Source organism: Erpetoichthys calabaricus, chromosome 7 (genome assembly GCF_900747795.2).
Source record: "Erpetoichthys calabaricus chromosome 7, fErpCal1.3, whole genome shotgun sequence".
In the NCBI taxonomy this organism is placed as follows: Eukaryota; Metazoa; Chordata; class Cladistia; order Polypteriformes; family Polypteridae; genus Erpetoichthys; species Erpetoichthys calabaricus.
In genome coordinates this window covers 12,487,555-12,513,126 of record NC_041400.2, presented here as the reverse complement: position 1 = coordinate 12,513,126, position 25,572 = coordinate 12,487,555, and the positions used below count along the sequence as shown (strand labels likewise).

Below are 25,572 nucleotides of genomic sequence, written 5' to 3'. Positions count from 1 at the left end.
CGTGACATGCAGATCACGCAGCACGTCACAAGCAGTAGCTGCTGTACTGGCCTTTAAATGATCGATGTGCAGCACGACATGCAGATCACACAGCACGTCACAAGCAGCAGTAGCTGCTGTACAGGTTTTTAAGTGATCAACGCGCAGCGTGACATGCAGATCACGCAGCACATCACAAGCAGTAGCAGCTGTACAGGCTTTTAAATGATCGATGCGCAGCACGACATGCAGATTACGCAGCACGTCACAGCCAGCATTTGCTGTACTGGCCTTTAAATGATCGATGCGCAGCACGACATGCAGATCACACAGCACGTCACAAGCAGCAGTAGCTGCTGTACAGGTTTTTAAGTGATCGACGCGCAGCGTGACATGCAGATTACGCAGCACGTCACAAGCAGTAGCTGCTGTACTGGCTTTTAAATGATTGACGCGCAGCGTGACATGCAGATCACGCAGCACGTCACAAGCAGTAGCTGCTGTACTGGCCTTTAAATGATCGATGCGCAGCACGACATGCAGATCACACAGCACGTCACAAGCAGCAGTAGCTGCTGTACAGGTTTTTAAGTGATCGACGCGCAGCGTGACATGCAGATCACGCAGCACGTCACAAGCAGTAGCTGCTGTACTGGCTTTTAAATGATTGACGCGCAGCGTGACATGCAGATCACGCAGCACGTCACAAGCAGTAGCTGCTGTACTGGCCTTTAAATGATCGATGTGCAGCACGACATGCAGATCACACAGCACGTCACAAGCAGCAGTAGCTGCTGTACAGGTTTTTAAGTGATCGACGCGCAGCGTGACATGCAGATCACGCAGCACATCACAAGCAGTAGCAGCTGTACAGGCTTTTAAATGATCGATGCGCAGCACGACATGCAGATTACGCAGCACGTCACAGCCAGCATTTGCTGTACTGGCCTTTAAATGATCGATGCGCAGCACGACATGCAGATCACACAGCACGTCACAAGCAGCAGTAGCTGCTGTACAGGTTTTTAAGTGATCGACGCGCAGCGTGACATGCAGATTACGCAGCACGTCACAAGCAGTAGCTGCTGTACTGGCTTTTAAATGATTGACGCGCAGCGTGACATGCAGATCACGCAGCACGTCACAAGCAGTAGCTGCTGTACTGGCCTTTAAATGATCGATGCGCAGCACGACATGCAGATCACACAGCACGTCACAAGCAGCAGTAGCTGCTGTACAGGTTTTTAAGTGATCGACGCGCAGCGTGACATGCAGATCACGCAGCACGTCACAAGCAGTAGCTGCTGTACTGGCTTTTAAATGATCGACACACAGCACAACATACAGATCACACAGCACATCACAAGCAGCAGTAGCTGTACTGGCTTTTAAATGATCAACGCGCAGCACGACATGCAGATCACACAGCACAGCACTAGCTGCCCCTTTGGGGGATAGCTCATTCACTACAGCTTTATTACTGACAAATATCAAGAAATAAAAAATGAGTGAAATGAAAATAGTAATCTCTTTAAATTGCATATCCGGATAACCAAACCCAGGGGTTGGCGAGCGAGAGCCCCCTAGTCTGATTAAAAGAAAAGATTTAATTCCAATAAGCCCCTAGCAAGAGGCATTGTCACAATGTAAAACCCACTGAGGCAGCTGCCAGACGACAACCCGCACATGTAGGGTCTTCACCTGAGTGCATTTTGGCCTGTCTGAGTCCATAACAATGTGTGTTGAGTCTGACCGTGCAATTAGAACAGACAAGGAAGAGTGTAATTAATGTCAGACTGACTTCCATTCAATGTCAGAAAATCAAACTGAAAGGCTCCATTCCCAGCGTCATCCCAGACGTTTTGAGAAGTGCTGGGGTAAATTGGATGCCCCACCTGCAGTTCTTATAAAACGTATGCATCCCCCTTGGGAGTTTTCACCTTTTCTTGCTATACAACATTGGATCACAATGGAGTTAGTTTGGATTTTTTGTGACTGATCAACAGAAAAAGTCTCTTTAATGTCAAAGTGAACACAGATCTCTACAAAGTGGTATAAATTAATGACAAGTATAAAGCACAAAGTAATTGATGACTGTGAATATTATCCACCTAAGTCATTACTGGTGCAGCTAACTGGAAGTCCCAGAATTAGTTCAATGGAGACCACCTGTCTGGGGTTTCAGTTCATTGTCGTCTAAATGTGTTTGAACGTGGCAGGGACAATTGGCGGGCTAACCTGCACAATGAAGAATAAAGAACACTCCAAGCAACTCTGTGAAAAGCACAAACCAGGGAACGGAGACAAGAAAATATCCAAGTCACTAAAATAAATCAGTCAATCATGAAGAAATGGCAAGACATTGGTAGAGCTGTAAATCTGCCGTGAGCAGGCTGTATACATAAACATAGAAGAAGAGAATGAGGAAAGACACCAAAACACCTTTGAGACCTCTGAAGGAGTCACAAGTTACAGTTGATGACATTGGAGAGACTGTGTAGACAACAACTGGTGCTCCATCAGTCACAGCTTTGTGAGAGAGTGCACAAGAAATAAACACGTACAGGATATCTTGGCTGTAGTTTGCACAGAAGGCACGTGGGAGACTCTAAAGTCAGCTGGAAGAAGGTGCTTTGATCTGATGAAGCCAAACTTCAGCTTTTTGGCCATCAGACTAAGACACCATGTTTGGTGTAAACCAAACACTTTACATTGTCACATTCCCCTCTGTGTAGCATGGTGGTGACAGCATCAGGCTTTGGGGATGCGTCTCCGCAGCAGGCAATGGATGGTAAAATGAACGCAGTAAAATATGATGAAATCCTGGAGGACAAACCGATGGAGTCTCCAAGAAACGTGCACCTTGGGAGAAGACCAGCAAGACAATGAACCCAAGCATAAAGGCACAGTGATAGCTTAAATACAGCAATGTTAAAGTCCTGGAGTGGCCCAGTCCAAGTCCAGATCTCATTTCAATTGGGAATTTGTGGCTGGACTTGCAAACGACTGGTCTCCATAAAACCTGACAGAGCTTGAGAAGATTTGTGAAGAAGAAGAAGAATTGGGGGAAAAATAGCAGAGTCCACATGTGCAAAGCTGATAGAGACCTGTAACACAGACTCAAGGCTGTCATGGCTGGCACCTACTAAATACTGACTTTAAGGGGTGAATACTTACACGATCAATTAGTTTGTGATTTATGTTTATAATGAATTTAGACTAGTTTGTAGAGATCTGTTTTCACTTTGACATCTACTGATCAGTGTCATAAAAGTCAAATGAAATCCACTGGGATTCAATGTTATAACAATAAAATGTGAAAATATCCAAACAGGGTGAATATGTTTTATAGCCACTGTAGGTCTTTAGCAGTTATCGTCTCTACCAGAGATAAAGAAGACAGGTTAGGAAAGCTGGCCAGATTTCTCTTAGTAAAGTCTCCAACGTAGTAAAAAAATGTTTTGACAAAGTGTTACATTGTGATGCATCTGTCTCCAGAGGATTCAGACATACTGAGGACAGACAAACATCTGAATGTGCCAATGCCAAGTGCATGCCATACGCTGTGAAGAAATCTGTGTTTGTTTTAAGGGGATGTGACTGACATCTCAGTCTTCAAGTGTCTTCAATTGGCATCATGTTTTGGGTACAATGGATTTCTACCTATTTGGTGGTCATTGATGGTAACTGATGCTCAGGGTAAATCACATGAGGAGGTTTTAATGTGGGATTTTCTCTGCCAAGCTAACTAAGCTAGTGCAAGTTAATTTCTTTCAGATGTTTTAGATAGTCTGATTAATACACATAGTCACAACCCAGAATTAGAACTGGACGTTAAGGAGAGCCATGTTGTAGTCTTAGCTGACTTAGCTTCTCCGCGGCTCCTCAACTCCTGTAGAAATTTGATATTTTTTAGTGTGTTTACTGTCACAGGTGGGGGTGCTGGAGTGATTCACCAGAGCAGATCTCATGTGAGGACTGGGAAGTGGGCTGTCCTGCATTGTGCAATATTTGAATATCTTTTTTAGGAACATTTAATTGGTGCAGAAGGTTTGGTGTGGGGGGGGGGGGGTCATTTATCTTTTTAAAGGGCTATTCAATAACAAAACAAAAGAACTGGGTAGACATAATTGTGAATTTGTATACAAAGACAAACAAGAGAACAAGGTGCAGTGCTATAGAACTGTGGAAAATACACCATGGCAGACAACTTGAGCAGGTGACAGACATACAGTATCTCATTGGGTACAGCCTGGTAGTAGAAAGTGGGTGAAGAAACCAGAGAGGGACATTCAGAGTCGAGTCATAATGACCTCCCAGTGTGCAGCTGGGTGAGAGCCTCCATCATACTGGTAGCTCAGGAATTAACAGTCAGCCCGAATGCCAAGAATGCCAGCAACATTTTAAAAATGAAAGGAAACCTATCTATGTATGTAATCCTGCCAACTACACTAAAGTAAATCTGTATAATCCTGCCAACTACGCTAAAATATCTGTCTATCTATCTATCTATGATACAGTGCCTTTCACATCTATCTATCTATCTATCTATCTATCTATCTATCTATCTATCTATCTATCTATCTATCTATCTATCTATCTATCTATCTATCTATCTATCTATCTATGTAATCCTGCCAACTACACTAAAGGAAATATCTATCTATCTATCTATCTATCTATCTATCTATCTATCTATCTATCTATCTATCTATCTATCTATCTATCTATCTATCTATCTATCTATCTATCTATCTATCTATCTATCTATCTATCTATTTAATCCTGCCAACTACACTAAATATCCATCTACCTATTTAATCCTGCCAACTACACTAAAGTAAATATCTATCTATCTATCTATCTATCTATCTATCTATCTATCTATCTATCTATCTATCTATCTATCTATCTATCTATCTATCTATCTATCTATCTATCTATCTATCTATCTATCTATCTATCTATCTATCTATCTATCTATCTATCTATCTATTTAATCCTGCCAACTACACTAAATATCCATCTATCTATTTAATCCTGCCAACTACACTAAAGTAAATATCTATCTATCTATCTATCTATCTATCTATCTATCTATCTATCTATCTATCTATCTATCTATCTATCTATCTATCTATCTATCTATCTATCTATCTATCTATCTATCTATCTATCTATCTACACCATGTGGCCAAAAGTGTGTGTTTGAGTTCAGGTGTTTCTTTGTTAACAGGTTATGTAAATCATCTCATAGCCATGCAATCTCCATTGACAAACAGTGGCAGCAGAATGGGTCATACTGAAGAGCTCAGTGACTTTAAATATGGCACTGTTACAGTATGTCACCTTTGCCTCAAGTCGATATGTCAAGTTTCCAATCTGCTAGATGTGCCCTGGTCAACAAATCGGGTGTTGTTGGATGCCATTAGAACTTGCTGTATTGCATAATGCCTATTGTAAAGTTTGGTGGAGGATGGATAATAGCAGGGTTTTGGGTAGAGCCCTTGATTCCTATTAATGCTACAGCATACTAAGACATTTTAGACAATTCTGTGCTTCCAGCTTTCCTACGGTTTGTGGAAGGCCCTTTCTGTTTTGGCATGACTGTGCATAAAGACAGGTCCATAAAGACAAGGAGGAACTCATGTGGCCTGCACAAAACCCTGACTTCAACGCTACTGAGCACCTTTGGAGTGAACTGGAACACCGACTGTGAGCCAGGTGTTCTCTTCCAACATCGTCACCTGACCTCACAAATGCTATTTTGGCTAAATGAGCAAATGGGCACACAGGTGCACTCCAAAAGCTTGTGGAAAGAAAACTGGAGGCTGTTGTAACCAGAAAATGGCAGTATAACTTCATATTAATACCCATGGTTTTGGAATGGGATATCGCAAAGCTCATATACTGCTGGTGTGATGATGGTCAGGTGTTCACAAATGTAGTGTATCTATCTAACAAAAATAACCAGTGGAAAGTCTATTAATAAAAGGAGTGTTCGGATGGATCACATCCATTTCCCACAAAGCCTTGTGCCAGTCACTGCTCAATGAATGACCTGCCATACTTGACAGGTGTCGGTCCTTTACACGTCACACCTCTGCTGCTGTCATAGCGTCGTCTTATGCTCTATGAAATATGACTACAGTGTTGATCCTGAATGGCTTGCCCTTTTGTTATTCTCTGAGCCTCATCGTTTGTTTGCATGTTCTCCTCCTATTTGTGTGTTTCCCTTCAGATGGTATTTAACTGAGGATGAAATTTGTAGACCTGACTAATGGAGGCCGACCAGCCGTGGTGTTTAACTTTGTCGCAGTTTGATCGGCATGACTCAGAGTCAGTGCTACCGTAGCTTGCCATTATTTCAAGATTTTACTTTAAGGAATGTCCAACTTATTTCTTCAGTGTTTTTGATTACAACTTCCACCCTTGGCAAGCCTGAACGTAACAGCTGATCAGAGGCTGTCTGGATCAATGCGACGAGCCCCTTGCCAAATGGCAGGATTTATTGTGTTGACACTAGCGGGATAGCTGCCTTGTGTGGAGTCATGGTCACTGCCGGCGAGTTTAGATGTTCTGTTCAACTGATGCATCATGTCGGCACTGCACAGCTCGTGTTCTTAAAGGTGCAAAACTCAAATGAAGAGAGGATGCACGCGCCTTTGAGAGCATTGGGCTGGGATGAAAGCGCATGGAACCTTCTCCTATTTTCTGCCACGTAGAAATAATGATCACCTAATTATTAAATTGTTATCTGTAATTTAGGTTGATTTTCAAACAATTTATGACAGCGTTCTCAGTGAAAGATGCCATGCAGAATAAAGACTAAGTGAAGAAAGGACCCCTCGGGCCCGGTACTTCTGTTTTTAATTTGCTTTCTAGGCATTTCACAATAATGTTCATGGTGAACGGCACCTACCATATTAAACAGGTTGATTATTTTTTTTAAAGTTTTTGCTTTGTGTTAAAGACTTGAGGAGGGCACACCATCACAAACCTCTGATTTGCAGATGATGTTGACAGTCTGGCGGGAGGTGAAACTGTGCTTGCCCACCGGGTGGGATGCCTGGCAGAAGCAGCATCGACAAATGGAATGGAGATTTCAACAAAGATATAGCTCACGGGCAGAGGTTGGAGAGCATTACCCAGTTCAGGCACCTGAGTTCTGTCATCAGTGAAGAGGGATGAAAAACTGAAGTCATATCAAGGTGTGAGCAGACAGAAGCAGCCCTGGACAAACTGAAGCTGATCTGGAGAGACAACTGGAACATTCTGAAGGCCAAGGGGAGACTACTGTATGCCTTGGTTCTTTCAGTCTTTCCATAAGCATGTGAATCCTGGACTATGTTGGTAGAACTTCAGTGAAAAATCCAAAAGGTGGAGATGAGATCCTACTGAACTGTTTTGGGAATTTCTGGCTTCAAGCAGGTCACCGATGATAAGATCTGTTGCATCATCTAAAAACATTCTGGCATCTATGAAGAGCTCCTTGTGATAGTAAAGAGGAGGATGCTAAAGTGGTGTGCTTATGCCACAAGCTCTGAGAAAATCTCCAGGGCAACCTTGTAAGGAACGGTGCAGGGAAAAAGGAGGAGAGGCAGATGATGAAAAGAAAGTGAAGGAATGACATCTCTAGGAAAACGTGGCCACAAATGGCTGAATGTTCAATTGCATAGCTCTGCCATGACCACACTCGGTCAAGAGTCCAGACCAGACCAAAGACTTTATAATAATGTTCACTTAGTAATATATAAGACTAGCTGTGTAAGCCCATGCTGTAAAAACCTGGGGTCCTAGAAACTATTGAAATAGTCAGAAGAAAAATCGAAATGTAGAAATGTCAGGTAATTGAAAGGAACTACTCTGGGGGGTCTCTCTCCTAGGAGGTTTTAATTTGCTGATGTGCTCACCTCGCTTGTGCATTAGTGGCGGGAGGAAAAGCAAAAGGGATACCGTGGTGCCGATGTTAGTGGCTAAGCGACTTTGTCTTTCTTCAGAGGTTTCGTTTTGCTGACGTGCTCGCCTCGTTTGTGTCATTAGCGGCTAAGTGAGTTTTCTGTTTACTTGGAGGTGGAGGCCTTACCCCGACTCGACCTCTCACTTCCGGGCTGGACAGACAGACACACACACTTCCACGCTTACACGTTTATATATAAGATGTTCAGTGAATAATTATTTTAAAAAATTTATTTATGAAATGTTTTATTGTGAAAAGTGCAACAGAAAATTAAAAGAATAATGTGTCGTAAGCATAACATTCTCAGAAGTGCTTAATCCCATTGAGGTTGGATAGGAGCCACCATCTATCTATTTATCTATCCATCTATTATATAATGTCTTTTATCTATCTATCTATTATATAGTGTCTTTTATCTATCTATCATTATATAGTGCCTTTCATATCTATCTATCTATCTATCTATCTATTATATAGTATCTATCTATCTATCATTATACAGTGCCTTTCATATCTAATCTATTATATAGTGCCTTTCATATCTATCTATCTATTATATAGTGCCTTTCATATCTATCTATTATATAGTGTCTTTTATATATCTATCTATCTATCTATCATTATACAGTGCCTTTCATATCTATCTATCTATCTATCATTATATAGTGCCTTTCATATCTATCTATCTATCTATTATATAGTGCCTTTCATATCTATCTATTGTATAGTGTCTTTTATCTATCTATTTATCTATTATATAGTGTTTTTTATCTATCTATTGTATAGTGTCTTTTATCTATCTATCTATCTATCATTATATAGTGCCTTTCATATCTATCTATCTATCTATCTATCTATTATATAGTGTCTTTTATCTATCTATCTATCTATCTATCTATCTATCTATCTATCTATCTATCTATCTATCTATTATATAGTGTTTTTTATCTATCTATCTATCTATCTATCTATCTATCTATCTATCTATCTATCTATCTATCTATCTATCATTATATAGTGCCTTTCATATCTATCTATCTATCTATTATATAGTGCCTTTCATATCTATCTATTATATAGTGGCTTTTATATATCTATCTATCTATCATTATATAGTGCCTTTCATATCTATCTATCTATCTATCTATCTATCTATCTATCTATCTATCTATCTATCTATCTATCTATCTATCTATCTATCTATCTATCTATCTATCTATCTATCTATCTATCTATCTATCTATCTATCTACACCATGTGGCCAAAAGTGTGTGTTTGAGCTCAGGTGTTTCTTTGTTAACAGGTCATGTAAATCATCTCATAGCCATGCAATCTCCATTGACAAACAGTGGCAGCAGAATGGGTCACACTGAAGAGCTCAGTGACTTTAAATATGGCACTGTTACAGTATGTCACCTTTGCCTCAAGTCGATATGTCAAATTTCCAATCTGCTAGATGTGCCCTGGTTAACAAATTGGGGTTTGTTGGATGCCAGGAGAACTTGCTGTATTGCATAATGCCTATTGTAAAGTTTGGTGGAGGATGGATAATAGCAGGGTTTTGGGTAGACCCCTTGATTCCTATTAATGCTACGGCATACAAAGACATTTTGGACAATTCTGCGCTTCCAGCTTTCTTATGTTTTGTGGAAAGCCCTTTCTGTTTTGGTATGACTGTGCATAAAGACAAGGAGAAACTCATGTGGCCTGCACAAGACCCTGACTTCAACGCTACTGAGCACCTTTGGAGTGAACTGAAACACCGACTGTGAGCCAGGTCTTCTCTTCCAACATCGGTGCCTGACCTCACACCTCAGCGCTGTGGCCATGTCAGAGGTACCCATACAGCTGGGTGGCAGTCTCCATCATTAAATCCCTGCCAGAATGCCAAGGATACCAATCAATGACTTCAGCGTACTTGTAAGAGTCACTCAAAGGCAAACTAAACAGGGCATGTTTTTAGAGACGTTGGGGGTAAAACCTACACAGGCAAATGGAGAAACATGCAAACTCTATATGGGGAATCACTAAGCACAGGACTTGAATCCAGGATGGTGGATCTGCTATGTAGAAGATGATGCTAACCACTATGGATCTGTATGACCCTGTCCATTGCAGGGCCAGGGCACACACAGACATCCAGAGTCACCTGACACTGGGATATAAAACAGATTAAAAACATGACTTTTTGTTATATCTATAACAAAAGATATGCAAAATCTACGTTTTGTACCTAGTACTTGTATGCAAAATTTGATTGACCTAAGTGAAAGCGTACTAAAGTTATCGTGTTTAGACACACACAGACAGACACACACAGACATAATTCCAAAACTATTTTCAGACTCTGGGAGGTCTAAAACATTGAGATTCATAAAAATCTCGAAATTGAATTTTTGGACGATTACAGTACTTTCCTTACAAGAAAGTAAATCGGACTAAGGGAGGTCTAAAACATTGAGATTCAACAAATTCCCAAAGTCGAATTTTTGGAGGATTCCGATACTTTTCCGATTCTTCGTATACAAGAAAGTCAGGGAGGACTAAAATGTCGAGATTCATCAAAATCTCCACGTCGAATTTTTGGACGATAACAATACTTTCCCCATACTTTGCATATGAGAAAGTAAAAAATGGAACGATGTGATATGCCTTTTGTGGTCTGTCAACACCACCTGCATCCTGAAAATGGCCTTTCTCCTGAGGAGGCTAAAGAGCTTTGGGGTAGGAACCAAAATCTTGCTGACCTTGTACCGCTGCTCTATTGTAGGTATCCTGACCAGATGTATCACAGTGTTGTTTGATAGCCTGACTTGCCTGGATCGCAAGCTCCTCCAGTCCATACTGCTTTTCAGATCATTGGGGCTGACCTTCCACAGCTTCAAACCAACGTTTCCACCTGTTGCCTATGGAGGGCTGGGTCCATCATCTCTGATGGCAGCCATCCTGCTCATCTGATTTTCACTTCTGCCTTTTTGGTAAATGCTACCGGAGCCTCACCGCATTTTCCAGGGACAATTCAGTGACTTCTTCTGATCCCCCTCAAAAGGATCCTGGCAGACTGGGCACAGGGCAGGAACCATCCCTGAACATGGCAATCTGTGGATTTACATTTACTGTCCAGTCTTGTTAATTTTAAATGTGAGTTGTGGACATGCAGAGACCAAGGAAGGATGTGGTGCTGCAAGGGGCAACAGCTCATTACTAGGCACACACACACACACACATAATTAGCCCCACCAACCCAATTCAGAGTCCCCATGGGATCTGGAAGGGATTGGGACACAAAGAACACACACACTGTACAAGGGTTTGGTCGATATTTTAACCTGACTCTTTAACCACCATATCACAGGACTTCCAGTAAACAAATCAGTAAATATTACTACAATGAAAAGTATATTAAAAATAGAGTTTATAGTTTAGACTGGTGCAAGGACTGAGGCCAGCTGCCATGTCAGCACCTGTGTCCTCCAACCTTCTGTCCACTACCCGCACAGGATAATTCAGACCCTCGCCATCAGCTGCTACAGAGCATGAACCGCTCATTAGTCTAAAAGAGTAGCAATTTAAGGCAAGTGCCTGACACAGCTAGGCTGGCACTGCCTATCCGGCTTTAGTCAAAAATGGTTCTCATCATATAACTGCCTGGATCTTTTCACTGCCATTTTATGATGTTTATTTTCCTTGACCAAGTTTTCAATAGATTTGGTTTGCCAGGTGAGATAGACCATTGAATGGAATGGCCATGGCGTTCTTTTAGTCCTGCCTGATTCCAAACTTACGTTGTGTATAATTGTAACACATATAGCAACAATAGTGCTGGTGAATTAGAGGTGGCACTGCTGGTACAACAGTAGTTGTCACGTCAGCCAAATATAATTATAAGTCAGTCAGTCAGTCATTTCCCAACCCGCTATATTCTAACACAGGGTCACGAGGGTCTGCTGGAGCCAATCCTAGCCAGCACAGGACGCAAGGCAGGAACAAATCCCCGGGCAGGGTGCCAGCCCACCGCAGTGTAATTATAGGACCTATGATAAAATTACTCTGTGCGCCACAATCAAAAATGATTTCAATATCAACTGCTCATACATTCAGTTAATATCTCATACTTAACAGCGCTGGCACACTGAGTATTGATGCTGTCTCACAGCACTGTGAATCTGGGGTCAGTTCCTAGTCTGGTCCCCATCTTAATGGAGTTCACACATTCTCTCAGTTCCCACATGGGTTTCAATGAAGATTCGAGTTCTTTGCTAAATTCCAAAGGCAAACAGATAATAATAATAATAATAATAATAATAATAATAAAACAATAACAACAATAATAAGATCAGGCCTTGGACACCCAGCATTTACATTTATTTGCTTGGCAGACATTTTTATACAAAGCAACTTACAAAAGTGGTAAACATAATCAACTAACATTAGGCCTGGGCCTGTTTGTTCAGAAAGTGTAGTATGACGGATAACAAAAAGTGGATTGCCACAAGTGAAAAAGATGTAATGTCTATCTATCTATCTATCTATCTATCTATCTATCTATCTATCTATCTATCTATCTATCTATCTATCTATCTATCTATCTATCTATCTATCTATCTATCTATCTATCTATCTAGATGTGATGCATCCTGTCAGGATGGATTCCACAGTACACCTGTAGAATCTGCACAGGGTTGTGTGGGATATCCGGGCCTTACTCAGTCTCCTGAGGAAGTAGAGGTGTTGTTGGGCTTTCTTGACTACTGCCGCAGTGTGACTTGCCCATTTAAGGTCATCAGTGAGGGTGACTCCAAGGAACCTAAAGCTGCTGACCTGCTCCACAACCTCACCGCCGATGTAGATGGGGCTGTGCTCTGCTGCCTGTTTGCGGAAATCCACAATCATCTCCTTAGTTTTTGCTAACGTTGAGGGTGAGGTTGTTGTCCTGACACCATTCTGACAGGAGTCTGACCTCCTCCCTGTAGGCCGTCTCACCGTCCTCACTGATCAGACCTATTACAGTGGTATGGTCAGCAAACTTGAGGATGGTGTTAGAGCTGTATTTAGCTACGCAGTCATGGGTGCAGAGAGAGTAAAGCAGGGGGATCAGCACGCTGCCCTGCGGGGTGCCAGTGTTGATGGTGATGATGGAGGAGGTTTTTCCACCAATATGCACTTGCTGAGGTCTGCTGGTGAGGAAATCCAGTACCTACTTGCACATTGAAGAGCTAAGCCCCAGATCCAGGAGTATGACGATACAATAACAATGGAAAATATGAATCCAGAAAAATGACACAAAACTAAAACTAGTGACTTAGAACTATAGTTAATAACAAGTGTATGCTTAAAGCCCCAACTGAGAAGGTGATGACTGGTAATTAGTCCAGTGGTTCTCAATCTGTGGTGGGGGGCGCAAAGTAAACAAAAACGGGGGTGCGAAGATGTGAAAAAAAGAAAACAAGAATGGAAAATATGAAAAATACATCTATTGAAACCAAAACAAATTAAGTTAAACTACATTCTGATACTAGAAGAATAAATATAGAGTTAGATAAATGTCGATAAAAGTTAAGTAGGTATAATAAAATATGCATCTATGATATATCATTAATTAAAAAAGAACAAATTGGTATTCGTGGGCTCCTTTCCAAAAAAAACGTTAGGGGGGCGCGATTAAAACTGTTATGAAAACTCGAGTCGCAAATACTTAAAGGTTGAGAAACGCTGAATTAGTCTGATCCCTCACTGCTGTACAAAAGACCTGGGTGCCAGCCCAATAAGACCTAAACATGCCAGCCTGCCTACTGCCTGTCTTGAAAGTGAAGAGCAGGCAACTTCCGCAGTTATTCCCGTTACTCTTATTATGATTTGGATTTGGCTAAATATGCTAATACATACAAATTTCCAGTTGTAAAGATGTGTCAAGTTACTCACAGAAAGACGGATGGTGTGGTTGGTTCTGTAATTAATTATTAACTTTCATCTTGCTAATTGGAACAAGCAGTTAGATTTGTCAGAATGAAAAAAAAAAGCTCTTCCCAAATTTATTTTTAAGCTTTTTTTTTTTTAAGATTTTTTTTAACAAGCTCCTAAATTCTAACATCTGGTCTAAATTTTAAAATAGCATTAGGTTAACCTCATCTAAACCATTCAGACTTTTGTAAACAACAGTGAAATGTCCCAATTAGCTTCTGTACTGAAATGTTTTAATTCTTACAAGCCAACGATCATGTTTCATGCCAGAGGAAGCGACCTAACCCCTCAGTATTAAATAATAAAATAAAGCAAGTCTGATGGGATGTCTTATTGGCAAGTGGGTGCCAGGGAAGGCTGGCATAGGCCAGGGGCAGCGCTTAGCAAGGACCAAGCAGAGCGAGGAAATGTTACACTAGCAGTGGGGAATGGAGGGCACATCAAATAAAGCCAGACCAGAAACGGCTAGAAACGCCAGAATTCAATTTGTAGACATTCTGAATGAAATTCTTTTATTGGCAAAATTTTATCGAGAAAAAGGAAATTATGGTCACTAGAGGTAAAAATGGGAAATGTATACTCAGGAAACCGCTAATCCACATGAACTGATTTTGAGATCTACATCTGAGGAGTGTAGTGTGGAGGATTGCCGGCGTTTTACTCCGGCCCTCACCCCCAGGCCGCCAGGAGGAGCTCTCCCGACAGCATGATCGTGCCCCGAGTTCCAGCAGGGCCTCATGGACTATGTAGTGTTTATACACAGCCCTGCTGGATACCTTGGGGGCCACGGGGAGTCGCTGTAGGGGGGCTCGCGGACTCTTATGTGCCCTACAACCCGGGAGTACGTCATGGTCACGTGACAGGAAGGAACGACGTGCTCCCGGGTTGAAGAAAAGGACTGATTACCCTGACCTGGAAGGAATAAGGAACTGTGGACTGATTGGACAGGAACACCTCCGGGTCAGGGTGTATAAAAGGATTGTAGGAAAGCCCAGACATTGAGCTGAGCTGGGAGGTAGGAGGGCGAAGTGTCTGGGCGAGGAGGAGAGTATTGTAATATTGAGATAGTTATTGTGATTTATATGAGTGTGGAGTGGAGGGTGCTTTGTGTGCGTCAAGACAAAATAAAGAAGTCTTGTACTTTTATCCAGTGTCTGGAGTGGTACCTGAGGGTGTTAGAGGTGGCTCCACGCCTCTACTGCTACAGTAGATAGATAGATAGATAGATAGATAGATAGATAGATAGATAGATAGATAGATAGATAGATAGATAGATAGATAACCCAGGGAGGACCCGGGAAGTGAACCCAGGTCTCCTTACTGCGAGGCAGCAGCGCTACCCACTGTGCCACCGTGCCACCCTACAGTGGACCTGTGGGTGCTTATCATAGATTATTTGTTTCCATAAAATATTTAGAGAAGATCTTTAAATAAGAGAGAAAGATTAAAGGATTGAGAATTTATAGTAAGCTTCTGACCACAAAATATTCCAATTAGCAGACCCCTGTGACCCTGTGTTAGGATATAGCGGGTTGGATATAGCAGGGAACCAATCCTGGGCAGGGCGCCAACCCACCACAGTTGTATAAATATGTAAAAGAATAATTAATTATTATTTAACGGAGTAATAATCATGAAATGATAATAATATATTTACTCTGTTACCGTTAAACTGATGTCCACTATGCTCTAAAGACTTGGACCTTTGTCCTTTTGCAGAGATGTCAGGAGCGCCACACACCCCTTTCTAGCGACCTCATGACCCCCCATGCTCTCCCAATCCATCTACTGACTTCATAGGAAGAGTCATCAGAGACATGAATGTCACTGCTGAGGTAAGTAAACCTCCCGACGAGGTCGACATTCTCTCTGCAGACAGAAACACTGCCGATGGCCGTGCCCAAGAGGTCACTAAAGGCCTGGCTCTTTGGTTTTTATCAGAACCCTCACAAGCCCAGTCACTCAGACCCCTCGCTCAGTCTCTCGAGACCCCCGATCAGAGCCTCAATTTACTCTGTGAAGATCACAGCATCGTCAGCAAAGTCAATATCCGTGAATCTTTCTTCACCAACAGATGCCCCACAACCGCTGAACCCACGACCTTGCCCAACACCCAGTCCATACAAGCATTGAACAGAGTAGGATCATGACCACTGCCTGTTATTTGACTGTGTTTTTAGCCTGTTGGCATATTCTCTCTATGTCTTTGTGGGATTTTTCTCACGGTGCTCTGGTTTTTCTCCAAAAAAAAAACAAAAACGTGCAGGTTAGGTGAACGTTCGATTCTAAATTGGCCCTGTTTGGTTGTCGGTGCGGGCATAAGTGTGGCCTACAATGAGCCTGTTGCTAAGGACACTTGTAAAATGCCCAAAAATGACTGTGAGAAAAAACATAGGACCCAGAAAAGATCACTGAGAGAACAAACCAAGAATGAGTTAGAGGTCAAAACCAGGAAATCAATAAATCGAAACAAACAAAACTTAATACTAAGGTCATAAATGAAATCCAGGAGCAGCACTTAGCAAGGCCCAAGCAGAGAGAGGAGAAGTGGCACTAGCAGTGGGACTTTGTTTCTCTCGCTACACCTTATGGACACATTTTGTCTTCTCAGGTGTTTTATTCTCAACTTATCTTAAACAACTTGTTTCCAAAGTGAATCCTGGGAAGTGCAGGTATTCCAGCTCAAGGTTACATGGAGCCTGAGTCTGTCCCTGTAATATTGGATGCAAGGTAGAAACCCGCAAAACTCCTTGAAGACGTTGACGAGGCTCAGATTTCAACCTAAGAGGCAACGGTGCTAACGTCTGTGGATTTTAATGATACGGCTTGCCTTTCTAAAGCAGTGTGTGTTACTTATATCCTAAACAGAAGGGAGCAGTGGGCCAGTGATATTCTGCGTGGACTTATCCACCCTCTGCAGTGCCCTATGGCCCTGGGATGACTAGCGGCCATTCTAGGATGTAATGCAGCCAGTGAAGATGGACTCCACTGGTGAGCATAAATGCAGATGCGTGTGCGTTCCTCAAAGTTCTGATGAATTAAAGGTGTGATTTTCTTTAATTCAAACTGGGGGGCTTCGCCCTCTGCTCACTTCGCTCCCCAACTCCCCTGCCAGTGCTACGCGCCAGAAACTTCACATCTCTACCGCTCGTCTCTGTGGATTTCACTTTCACCAAACAACAAAAGTTTTAATTCTCGCGGATACGCCTCTTCATTGGGAAGAAACACTACTTTTCCCTGATGGCAACACAAATTAGACGATTTACAAGTCTCTGACTTAAAGTTTAAAGCCGAACAATATCTACATACTTCTGTCATACCGCCTATGTCCATTGTGGGGAACAGCCCGGACACAGACAGGTAGACATGATGGTTTCACCACACACACGTTTATCTTTATATATAATCTTCATTTGGATCTTGATCTTTGTTTGTCCGCGAATTCACTGCCTTGTGTGGTGTTCCTGCTGTGTTCAGTAGAGGGCAGTAGTGATGGAGGAGGAGAGGAAGTGAGGGGAGGATCGTTGGATGAGGTTGGAGTGTGGTGATTAAAGAGGATTGAACTAAAGTATCTATCTATCTATCTATCTATCTATCTATCTATCTATCTATCTATCTATCTATCTATCTATCTATCTATCTATCTATCTATCTATCTAAAGGAGACTACGTGCTGTTTGTACTGGCTGCATACACAACACCTTGGTTGTTACCTTTCTTTACAAACACTGTCGATAGCACCTCTTTGTGTTTAGATCTGGCGTCAACACCTGCTTCGTTGTCGAGACTGTGGTTTTTTGTGTTTCTATCGACCGTCGTTGGCAGCACTTCGTCCAAATCGAATGTTCACCCACTTCTTGGAGTCGGCAGTCAGAATATACAAATCGGGCACACTTCTGTGATTTTCCATCAGTCGGCGTTTGGAGTTCAAGAAAGAAGCATTGGTTCTTCCTTTCTCTTTGGATTGCCACAAAGCAACCTGCGAGATTGGAGAAAGGCTGAGAACAGATTGTGAGAGGAAATGACAGCGTCATGAAAACGAGACGGACTGTGAACGGAGAGAAGCAGAAATGCTCCTCCACCACCACATAATTACTATTCGGACAGTGATTCCGAGTAGGCCGTTCCTATCGAATCAATGTCCAAGGGTTTTGTTTTCTAATTTTGTTTCCCTTATAAAAAATCATAATGCTGTGCGGCGAAGGGCCCAGTTCATGACTGGCAGCCGCGTTTAAACAGGGAGCCCTTCACAGAAAACTTTAACACACGCAACGTAGTTGGGCGCACATGGCTAGTTTATAATATTTGCAGTGCACATACCCAGTGCCGCAGCACCAATCAACCCTTTAAGTCCGTGTCCACAACACAATGCCTTCTCAGTCTCTGGTCCGCCTCCACTCCTCTCCACCAAGCTCCGTCCTTCTTCCACCCGATTCTTGCCCATGACTGGAGGGAGGCAGCCCTTTTTATACACTCCGGATGGACTCCAGGTGCATCCTAAGGAGCTTCTGTAGCCACACCCCTGTGTGGTGGAAGCTCTGTCGGTGTATCCGGAAGTCCTCCGGGTGTCCCCAATCCTCTTCCCCCCAGCACTTCCGGGTGTGGCGGAAGTGCTGAGGTCCAGGGCTCCCAAGGCATCGGGGCACCCCCTGGCGGTGACCACGGGCCCCTACAGGGCTGAGCTTCCAAGCTCTGTACCCGTGGCCCCCAAAGCAACCAGGGAGGACGCCCCCTCGTGTTCTGGAGGAGGCACAAGCCCTCCTCCGGTCCTCCTGGGCATCCGAGCCGGGCATGAACCCCAGCCGGGTACCACACCATATATTCAATTTCCTTTCGCTTCTACCCGTTCATCAGTATTGCATTGAATTTTGATTCCGTGTTTGGAATTACATCGTGACAATGCAACGTATAACTGCCCGTGAGTGAATATCGTTTCCTTCTCTCTGCACGAACTGTGTCTGACAATAGCATTCACACAAATGAGAAATGATTGAACCGTGTGCGTAGTTGTAAATGTTTTAGATGTGGGCAGGACTTTTCCGTAACTCTTTGCATAAAGTCTCGTCTTGCGGGGCTTGAAATTTTGTATCTCGCGGGATTTCACTTTCACCAAACAACAAATCCTTTAATTCTCATGGATACGCCTCTTCATTGGGAATACACGCTACTTTTTCCCTGACGGCAACACAAATTAGACGAACTACAAGTCTCTGACTTAAAGTTTAAATCTGAACAATATATTCGATTTCTTTTCGCTGTTCCGTTATTTCATTATATTATATTATTAGTAATAATTTCCATTTGTTTGTGCTAATGCGATCTTTACTATCATTTTTTTGAGATTTTTGAATTTTCATACTTTCATTATCTCTAACCTGCTCTGCATGTGTATCACGCCAACCTTTTTGAATTCTTTATGAATGTGTTACTTTGTCATCTAGTCTTTGTCTTTTATTTCCGGCATCGGGCCTGGTTAAATCTCTTGGCACAAGATCTCGTCTCGCGGGACGTGGAAGTGTCTCTCTGAGAAAGTCACGTCTCGTCTCTCTTCCCAAGATTTTTTAATTAAAATAGAGAGACATTGATATACAGGGCACAGAGCAGATACGCTATAATGATGTGTTGGCCAGAAAAATTCATCCACCCATTCATCCATTATCCAACCTGCTTTATTCTAACTACAGGGTCACGGGGGTCTGCTGGAGCCAATCCTAACCAAAACAAGGGCACAAGGCAGGAAACAAACCCTGGACAGGGTGCCAGCCACCTCAGGGCATACACACACACACCCGGGACAATTTAGAATTGGCAATCCACCTAACCTGCATGTCTTTGGACTGTGGGAGGAAACCCACGCAGACACAAGGAGAACATGCAGACTCTACACAAAGAGAACCCGGGAAGCGAACCCGGGTCTCCTAACTGCAAGGCAGCAGCGCTACCCACTTCGCCACCATGCTGCCTACAGAAAAATGATAAATGAATTCTTTTTTTACTATTTTTCATTTTTATGTCAACCAGAAGACTGTGAAATTATTGAGGGTCTGTAGTCTTGACATATTAAATACACAGTTTACTTGTTAGATTACATGTCATAGCTACCAGAAAAGGCTAGACATGCTCATCCATCCATCCATCCATTTTCCAACCCGCTGAATCCGAACATAGGGTCACGGGGGTCTGCAGGAGCCAATCCCAGCCAACACAGGGCACAAGGCAGGAACCAATCACGGGCAGGGTGCCAACCCACCGCAGGACACACACACACCAAGCACACAGTAGGGCCAATTTAGAATCGCCAATCCACCTAACCTGCATGTCTTTGGACTGTGGGAGGGAACCGGAGCGCCCGGAGGAAACCCACGCAGACACGGGGAGAACATGCAAACTCCACACAGGGAGGACCTGGGAAGCGAACCTGGGTCCCCAGATCTCCCAACTGCGAGGCAGCAGCACTACCCACTGCGCCACCATGCTGCCCACAGAAAAATGATAAATGAATTCTTTTTTACTATTTTTCATTTTTTATGTCAACCAGAAGACTGTAAAAGTATTGAGGGTCTGTAGTCTTGACATATTAAATACACAGTTTACTTGTTAGATTACATGTCATAGCTACCAGGAAAGGCTGACGTGCTCATAAAGGGATAAAGACCCAAAGAAGCAGGACAGGACCACAGAATGTTATCCAGTGATCAGTTAGAATCCAACAGGGGTGAGCTACCAGCCCATCTCATGCTCATTAGCAGTGAGGCAAAAACACACAGGCCTTCACTATTCACAAATGTGATGTCTAACAGAAAAGGAGTGTGTCACTTTAAAAATGATTATTTGTTATACTGTCAACTGCTATGAAATATTAATAAGTCAGTTGTTTCCTTTTCGATTTTGCTCGTGCTGGTTTAGGAGGAATCACTGAGGAGGAGGGCAGAGGGTTGATGTCGTTCCACACTTTTGCTGGCTTAAGGTAAAGCTGCAGCCTTTGTGTGTGGGTGGAAAAATCCTCACGCAGCACTGAAGGAACACAGAGGGGCAGAGGAGGGAGCAGCTATCTAAATTCAGACTTGGTACAAAATAAAAATGATTCAAAACAAGGAAGGACAATAAAAAAGAAAAAAAGAAAATGAACCGTTGTGTGCTGAAAGCAGAAATGTAAAATCTGACCAGTAATGAAATCAATCTGACCACCAGAGAAAGACACTCCAACTATGAATATATAGCTGTAGCTGTGTTTTATAACCATCAAGACGTCGTGACTGTGATGGACTGGTGTCCCATCTGGGAATGGTTCCTACCTCATAAATAAAGCTGGTTCAATAAGTTCCTGCACCCTGCAACCCTTAGGTTGGATTATGTGAGTGAAAAAGAATGAATGACATTGGGCACTATTAAGGCATCATACACATTACTGAAAGCAATCCAGTTCTTCCCATTGCCAATAATATTAATTAATAACATTCGTAATTCATATTACCATTAAACTTTAACTTTTTAATGTTAATCAAACTCTGGGTGACAGGGAGAATTGCTGCCTCAGAAATCCAATATCCTAGATCAGGGGTAGTCCTGGAAGGTTGCAGTGGCTGCAGGTTTTCATTCTCACCCTTTTCCTAATCAGTGACCATTTTTTACTGCTAATTAACTTCTTTTCCCTTCATTTTAATAGCCCTGTTTTTAAGGATTCAGTGCTCTGAATTAATTTTTTTTTCTTTAAAGGACAGCCAAACAGAAATCAAATGTGAAACAAGCCAACAGTTGACCAGCTAAATTGGGGCTTCAAACTCCAACTAATTTCATTCCAACCAGTCTCTTAATGAGAAGCCAATATTTGCTGTTAATTAAACCCATTATTTAATTCCACAGCTTGTTGTTGCTCTCATTCTAACATAGCAGACATTTCCATAACTGTTGATTTTCTGTTTTTTCTAAGAACATTGTCAAAATGTTCTGGGGACCTGAGAGATCAACCTTACTGAGACCTTCACCTTTCTTTATTTTCAGATATTGTGTGATGGGCACAGGTGAGCTGGTCATGTGGCATCTTGTTTTGTGTCTCATTATTGTTTGGCAGCTAATTAAAGAAAAAGAAACAACTAAGGGGCCTGAATCAAGTTAATTAAATTTAAGGCAAAAGAAGTTAATTAGTAACAAATACTAATGAAGAAGTTGGTTAGAATGAAAACCCGCAGCCACTGCGGCCCTCCAGGACTGGAGTTTGCCACCCCTGTCCTAGATTCCGATTTCTCACCCATTCCCTGTTCATGTGGCATTTGCATATTCTTTCTATGTCTTTGTTTGATTTTCCTCACAGTGCTCTGGTTTTTCTCCCACCCCCTACCAAAAATATGTGCGGGTTAGGTGAACTTTCAATTCTAAATAGTCCCTATTTGGGTGTGCATAAGTGTGACCTACAACGAGCTTAGTGCTAAGGCCCAAAAATTACTGTGAGCAAAAACATAGGACTCAGAAAAGATCACTGAACTGAGAGAACAAACCATGAATGAGTCAAGAGGTCAAAACCAGGAAGTCGATAAATCGAAACAAACAAAACGTAACACTAAGGTCATAAATGAAATCCACATGTTAAAAAAACAAACAAACTAGACAATAACACACATACTGTATATAAATCTCTGTTACGCTTGGCCTCCTCTACAGGACTGACTCCTGCCTTGCACACAATGGCAAATCCTTGCATTACAAACCTTTTGCCTGCTGGAAACTTTTCTCATGATTATGAAATATGCAGTTTTTTGACAAAGCTGAAGAAGTAAAGTTCTGGTCCATTAAAGTCAGTCATCTGCACTGAAAAGTGAGAGAAGCCACTCAGGCTAGGAGAGCACTGCCCTTTACGTCCACACTGGTCTGAAGTTCAAACCTGCTGAAACTTTGACATGCTGGCATAAATCACTCTGGCACCGTTACAGCAAAGTAATCCATTAAATAAAATGTGTCTTACTTGGAGTGGGCAGATTCCCTCTTGCACAACAACCAAGAGCTTTTCTTTTCTTTTGAGCGTATTGTCTGAAAAATGGAAAAAAGAACAAATGTGTTTCGACTTCTCATGATTGCTTAAAAACTAATGATGAGACTCATCCTTCAGTAACACCAAATTCACTATGTTCATTACTAATTGATAATTAGTCTCATTGCCTGCACAATATTTTTAAAAGAGTGGGGCTGAGGAGTACAATTGATTATAAATAAATTATGAAACCAATATGGAGCACAAAGAGGAGCAACAATTAGCCTCCACACACAGTTTTTTTTAACTAATCCATGAAAAGATCTACCTTTAGAATAGATAGATAGACAGATGTGAAAGGCACTATATAACAGATAGATAGATAGATAGATAGATAGATAGATAGATAGATAGATAGATAGATAGATAGATAGATAGATAGATAGATAGATAGATAGATAGATAGATAGATAGACAGATGTGAAAGGCACTATATAACAGATAGATAGATAGATAGATAGATAGATAGATAGATAGATAGATAGATAGATAGATAGATAGATAGATAGATAGATAGATAGATAGATAGATAGATATTTGGGAATATCCACAAACTCAGATACTGATCTGTCTGATACACCATTCTTTATATTTTTCTAATTAATGTATTATTTATGGTATTTTCACACACTTTGCAGCAATCAAAACTGGGCACTTCGTTACAGCACTTCCATATAAATGTCACTTTAGTGATACAACAGGAAATCACTCAATGGAAGATTTTTACAAGGTGTAAGTACTTTGAATCAAGTATATGAACTTATGTAATCTTTATTACGTTGATACCACTCCAGGACGAGAGGGGGTGCTGTTGCTAAAGGCGTTCTACATGCAGCCCTGAGAAGAAACCCAGCATGGCCACAGAGGCCCAGTTATAATGCCCAGAGTTGGCCCCACCCCTTCCAGTCAGATTGCCCTAAAATCAGATGGCAAAGGAAGGTGACAGCAGATTCACAACCAGGAGTTGGTCCTGAATGAGCTCCAATGCAAGATCCAAGAAAGGCAAAGAAAGAGAGAACTCTGTGTGGATTGATTTTAGTCAGCCATCTTTTCAGTTGTAATGCAGTACATCCCTTTTGCTTTCGTTTGTTTGCTTATTAAATTGGGATACTGGGTTGGTACCCAAACAATTTCTTCTGCCTTGCTCTGGTCTGTCAAATGGTCACCACGTACACAATTAAACACTTCGTGGAATGAACAGGAATGAGGACAACTTAAATAATATTGGATCTGAAACTAAACACAATGGGTCAAATGAAGGAAACAGGCTGCATAGACAGTTTGGTCCAGGGGTGAGTTAACGTTTCTGTCCACATTGACCATTTATAGGTCTATTGTTAGTGTTTGGCTTCATTTTTTTTCTTTCATTATCCAGCATGTGCTCTTGTAGGGCAAACAAGCTGTCAGCGATCCACACTGTGTGTGCTTCCATGTGACTTTCTATGTGCGTACATGCATAGTTAAAGAGAGTAGATATCTCAAAAAATACTCATGCAAAAATTTTGCAAATCAATAGGCTTGGCCCTATGACTAAATGGAGCAGCCTGCAAAAATCCTGGTTACATTGTTTCTACAGCACTTGTCGTTGGAAATAGGGCAAGCCATTTTTGAAGGATATGGACATAAGTATTGGACCAAAAACCACAAACCCAGAATCTGTGACAATGCAAAAATGATGTAATTTGTTTGAAAAAGATTGGTCAATTTCTTCATAAGTTATTGTTAAACATATGCTTCCACACACAGACACGATGCTAAAATCAACTTTTCTCAATGTGTTGAACTCAGAGAACCAGAATCTGAATTTAGCTCAACTGCGATTCTTTGGCCCCATTCAAAAAGCATCCAGGTAGAATTAGTATAAAGTATGATGCAGCACTACAGAAAACCCAAAATGGCAACAGCTACGAACAACAAGAAGTTGAAGCAAACATTTAGGAATTTAATTAAAACACAGAATTTTAACAGCAATAAGGTCACTCGGGAGTTTGGTGACACCTGCAGCAGGTGATTGGAATTTGAACTGGGCCTCACCACTTACAGTCATATGAAAAAGTTTGGGAACCCCTCTTAATTCTTTGGATTTTTGTGTATCATTGGCTGATCTTTCAAAGTAGCAACTTCCTTTTAATATCTGACATGCCTTATGGACACAGTAGGATTTCAGCAGTGACATTAAGTTTATTGAATTAACAGAAAATATGCAATATGCATCATAACAAAATTACACAGGTGCATAAATGTGGGCCCCCCAACAGAGATATGACATCAATACTTAGTTGAGCCTCCTTTTGTAAATCTAACAGCCTCTAGACGGTGTCCTCCTATAGCCTTTGATGAGTGTCTGGATTCTGGATGGAGGTATTGTTGACCATTCTTCATACAAAATCTCTCCAGTTCAGTTCAATTTGATGGACAGCCTGCTTCAAATCATCCCATAGATTTTCGATGATATTCAAGTCAGGGGAATGTGACGGCCATTCCAGAACATTTGTACTTCTCCCTCTGCATGAATGCCTTTGTAGATTTCGAACTGTGTTTTGGGTCATTGTCTTGTTGGAATATCCAACCCCTGAGTAACTTCAACTTTGACTGATGCTTGAACATTATGCTGAAGAATTTGTTGATATTGGGTTGAATTCATCCG

General features: G+C 41.8%; 1 protein-coding gene across 1 annotated transcript in view; it reads right to left on the bottom strand.

The window, feature by feature from the left end:
- Nucleotides 1-25,572, bottom strand: part of LOC114654458 (zinc finger and BTB domain-containing protein 7C) — a 155,186-nt gene that overhangs the window by 84,562 nt on the left and 45,052 nt on the right. Inside the window, exon 2 of the mRNA XM_051929793.1 lies at nucleotides 22,860-22,924. The gene's annotated coding sequence lies outside the window, so the exon portion shown is untranslated. The remainder of the gene's footprint in view (nucleotides 1-22,859; nucleotides 22,925-25,572) is intronic.